The sequence below is a fragment of the Gossypium arboreum genome, chromosome 5 (assembly GCF_025698485.1).
Source record: "Gossypium arboreum isolate Shixiya-1 chromosome 5, ASM2569848v2, whole genome shotgun sequence".
NCBI lineage: Eukaryota > Viridiplantae > Streptophyta > Magnoliopsida > Malvales > Malvaceae > Gossypium > Gossypium arboreum.
In genome coordinates this window covers 91,674,071-91,679,136 of record NC_069074.1, presented here as the reverse complement: position 1 = coordinate 91,679,136, position 5,066 = coordinate 91,674,071, and the positions used below count along the sequence as shown (strand labels likewise).

The window sequence follows — 5,066 nt, the reverse complement described above, 5'->3', positions numbered from 1 at the left end:
ATGAGTGATATTGTTCTTTCTGGACGTTTTTTGGGATATTATCGGAATTGATATCATTCTATATGGGTGGTAATTTACTGATATTCTGTGTAACTACAGACATTGAAATTTTGCTATAGCGGTTTCTTATGATTTCATGTGATTATCTGTAAGAAATATTTATTTGACAGAGTTGATTATGTTTATTATGATTATAATTTCTGGTTGAAAGGTGAGAGTATAGTGGTACCGTTATCGGAGCTATAGAAGTTGTGATTCTGCATTGGTTGCTGTTTAAACCATATTTTATTCTCTTCTGTGTTCAAATGTTTCATTAACAATCGGGATAATATCTATTATAGGGTGGAGACAGTTTTATTATAAACTTTTTCCTAGTTATTGTGAAAGGTTCGACATCATTAAAAGTGAAAATGATAGAAGATCAAGATTAAATCTGTATAGTGATATTTCGGAGGTTATCTTTTTAATAAGAAGAAAGATGTGATTTGAAGGATAGTCTAAAAGAAGAATTTGAATTCGTGAAGATTTGGTACAAAATTGTATCTATCGGAGCAATTCTATGAGAAAAGTTAAAGTTAGTTCGATTGTTGAAGCTTCTTTTTGCACGAAGGTATTATCAACCGAAATGTCAGTGTAACAGCCCAATTTTGGGCCTAGTCGGAACAATGGTTTCGGGACCACTATTTCGAGGCCAAAGAAAATTATTTTAATATTATTTTATGTGTTATAATGCGATTTTATAAGTACATGTAAATTTTGGTAAGTTAATTTTAGCAATTTCTAGTCCAATTTCGAAAAAGGACTAAATCGCGTAAAAGGTAAAAGTTGTGTTTTAATACCTAAATGTGTTAAATTGCCTTGTATCTTAAATTTGGGGTCTTTAAAGTGAAATTAGGCCATTCAAAGTGTGATGGCAGGGCCATGGGAGACAGAATTGTTGAAAAGTCAAAATCAGCCCGATTTTAGGCCTAGTCGGAACAGTGGTTTCAGGACCACTATTCTGAGGCCAGAGAAAATTATTTTAGTATTATTTTATGTGTTATAATATAATTTTATAAGTACATGTAAATTTTGGTAAGTTAATTTTAGCGATTTCTAGTCCAATTTCGAAAAATGGCTAAATCGCGTAAAAGGTAAAAGTTGTATTTTGATGCCTAAAAGTATTAAATTGCTTTGTGTCTTAAATTGGGAGGTATTTAAAGTGAAATTAGGCCATTGAAAGTGTGATGGCCGGCCATGGGAGACAAAAATTGTTGAAAAGTCAAAATTAGGTGAAGTTGGTCACCAATTTTGACTAGTTTTATTATTAATAAATCAAAAAGAAAAAGCTATCATTTTTCTCTTCTCCTCCACCGAAAATGGAAGCAAAGAAAGGGGTTTTGAAGCTCTGAAATATCAGCCACTTACATCCCTTGCTAGTAAGTGATTTTTAATGTCTTTCTTGATGATTTTTACATTTTTGGCACCCCTAAAGCATGAGTTTTCATAAGAGGGGACTATTTTGCAAAATGATGAAGAGTCTAGGGTTTTTCCATGAGAGTAAATGTGTTTTTTTCTGTGTTTTTATGGAATATTATGAGTCCTAGTTGTCTAATAAACAACTTTTATGAAAGATATTGCATAAAAACACCTTAAAAAGGGCTAGATTGCTAAGTTGTAAATGTGTGAAGTAGTTAAAATTATGAGTTGCTATAGTTATGAAAATGGTTCATCTAGACTCAAGAAGTAAAGAAATATGATAAAAATTATTTTACGAGCCTAGGGGTAATTTGGTAATTTTGGCAAAATATAGGGGCAAAATTGTAAAAATTGCCCACGTGTGTCAATGGACTAATTTGATCAGTACATTGTTTTAATAAGTTGAATGTGATGTTTTAGATGATGAAAATCGAGATTTGGACCTAGAACGGAAAGAAATCGATTAAGGGATAATTACGTCTTTTTCACCTTTGTGGTATCGAGGTAAGTTTGTATGTAAACAATACCATGCTATACATGTATTTAAATGTTATAATTACATGAATTGTACAAATATTAATGTGTATGTGATTAATAGAAATATGATAAGACAAAGCCTTAATAGACGAGGAAAAATCCCGTTTGAAGCTTAGGAATAGAATAGGATACGAGTGACATGTCACTAGGAATTATGAGTCTAGATGACTAGCTCGAGAGTGAGCATTGAAATGTCATGAGATATGAGGTAGCTTTAGCTACAATTGAGGCACTTATGTCCAAAGGCTTTTCCGAGTATCCAATTAGTATTCCAAGTGTTCAACGGGTAATCCAAGGAAAGAGTTGATGATGGTCCCAATGAGGTAAGTCATTGGTGAGTATGCACTTGAGTTATGTTACGAGTTGTGCAAGTATGTATACTAAGCCTATGAGAATGCCTTGATATGTGATGATCTATGATGCATAATATGTGTTCTTACCATGATGGATGAAATGATGTTGTATTAATTTTGTGAACAATGATAATGAATGAGTAACTTAGCCTTGACAGATTTGAGTTACTGCAGTAGTGTAACTTTGAAAATACACTAAAAATAGTGAAAAATGAGTTAGAGGTAGAATAAAATATGGGATTAAAGCTTAATGAGTCTATTTTCACATGAAAGAAACAGGGGAAGAAAAAGAATTCTATATTGTGTGATATTTGAATTCTTGTGAACCAGGGTCTGAATGAATTCGAGATCCCCTGTTCTGAATTTATAAATTCACTATAAATTGTACAAAAATTATTAAGAGTCATACATTACATTCATGGATTCCTTATTGAGTCTATTTTTAAGAGAAACAAACGTCATGGTCGTTGGAATTCTGTACAGGGAGAAATTCAGTTTGTAGTGCACATGGGTTAGAGTAGTCATACCCTAAAACAGTGGAGACTTTACTAATAAACTGTACTAAATGGCCCAGCCAAAAATTCTAGAAAAAAATTATTAAGTAGACATATGATTCTAGTTTCAAGAGAAATCGACAAGAACATTATTCGAATCTTGTACAATGAGATAATTGAACTTTAGTGCAGAAGGATTGAAACTGTCAGACAGTGAATCAGGAGCAAACTTGAGGAATAAACTGTACTAATTGGCTTAGCCGAAAATTCTGAAAATTTTTTGGAAGAAAGATAAATGAGTCTAGTTTCAGGAAAAATTTACGGAACTTAATTCGGAGTTTCGTAGCTCCAGAGATAAATAATTTAGTGACTGTTGCTCAGGAAGACAACTTGTAGTGAACTTGAGAATATGTTGTAAACATTGATAAAACAAGTTAATGAGTTGCTTATTGTTTTCATATGAACTTACTAAGCGAAAGCTTACCCCCTCTTCTTTCCCATGTTTTCTAGAGTTGCTAGGTTAGCTCGGGTTGGAGGCCATCAGAGATATTATCACCTTGTCGAGTTAACGCTATCGGCGTAAGTAAACTCAAGTGATTCGAGTCTATGGCATGTATAGGCTTTTAATGTGAGTCTGTAATATTATGATTTAGCCAAAGGCATTGGCTTGTTATTAAGGTAGTATTGTAATATTATGATTTAGCCAAAGGCATTGGCTTGTTATTAAGGTAGTATTAGTCATGTAAATTGGCCTATGTCGGCTAATGACGTTATGGGCCCATATGATTATTCTTATGCATGTATGTTATTATCTCTTGTGATGTGGCTTACAACATGTATGCCTAGAGATTGAATTGAGATTCATTGATGAGCTAATAACTAATGCAGGATTAAGTGGTTGGTAAATAGTTAATAATGCTTCATGAATGGTTTGTGGATATGATTATGCATGCTTTGTGATGGACATGAGGTTTGATGACTTGTTGATAGCTATAGCATTAATGTGGTAAAGATGAAAGAAAAACTTATTGTAATGGTTGCATGTGAAATTACCATGGTCATGTCATGTTAGGAATGTTTAAGTGCCTAATTTTGTCATGTTGTATGCTATTGTATAAGTATGCGTGCATGTGTTGTGAGTGTGACAAAATGGCTTGGAAAATAGCCTTGTATTTGTCCAGGTTTTTGGACATGGGTTCGGGACACAGGCGTGTCCCTAGCACACAAGCGTGTGCTCTGATGCAAGAGATTTCCTAAGTTTTTCATGAGTTTTCGGTTGGGTCCCGAACCACCCCGAATGCATGTATTGAGCCTCGTAAGCTCGCAAAAGGGACAGATTGCATGTGAAAAGAAAAGTTTTTAATTGTTTGAGATTTCTTAGCCATTTTTAGTATAGAAGTGTTAGTAAAAGTCAGGTAGCACCTCGAACCCCATCCCGGCGTCGGATGCTAGCGAAGGGTGTTACATTTAGTGGTATCAGAGTATGGTTTAGTCGGTTCTCGGACTAACCTAGCGTAAGAGAGTCTAGCTATACTAGCCATAGTATTACTCGTGATAGTGTGATATCTCTCGGCCCCAACAGAACTGTTGGTTAAGACAGGAATGAGTTCTAACCGAGCAAATCTTGATAGAAATAAGAGTAAACTTGAGATTATTGAATTAAGCTTGTGATATGCTGAAAATGGGAAAGGTATGAAAAGAAATTCATGATTTTTGCATGACCTAGTATTCATTATGTGATACTCTTGAGTTAAAGAATATGAAATAGTGGAATAAAACAAAGTTAAGTTGTGAAAGCTCTTTATGCATGTTAGTATTCATACGATGTTAAATGTCCAACTTGATTTGGCCAAGTGTTTATGAAAAGAAAGAAATTTGCTTGAAGTGACAGAATGTATGTATGAATGCTTTTATTGCATGATTAGTAATCAGTATATACATGAGGTTGACATTTATGTCTAGATTAATGAAGTCAAGATGCTGAAATGTTATGCCTTATAATCTTAATTACAGAATCATAAATGTCACATTAGCATGAAAGTTGTAATAAAAGATCAAATTAGGTGGAACGCAGGGAATGAGTACGATCGTTCACTAATGAATTAACGGAAAAGACCATGGTTGGACCATGGCAATACATGAGATTTGATAGCTAGTGTAAGACTGTAATACCCCGAAAATTTTTACAGTAAAATATTATCCGTAATATAGTAAAATAAGGAAA

General features: G+C 33.7%; 1 long non-coding RNA gene across 2 annotated transcripts; it reads left to right on the top strand.

Annotated features, from left to right (window-relative positions):
• Positions 1-1,330: 1,330 nt before the first annotated feature.
• Positions 1,331-3,721, top strand: LOC128293281 (uncharacterized). 2 transcript variants are annotated; one of them, XR_008283452.1, is made up of 3 exons: positions 1,331-1,418; positions 1,879-1,962; positions 3,353-3,721. It is a non-coding gene; the product is annotated as an uncharacterized LOC128293281 (long non-coding RNA). The 2 variants fall into 2 exon arrangements; XR_008283453.1 differs by lacking the exon at positions 1,879-1,962 and having other exon boundaries at positions 1,354-1,418.
• Positions 3,722-5,066: the final 1,345 nt, after the last annotated feature.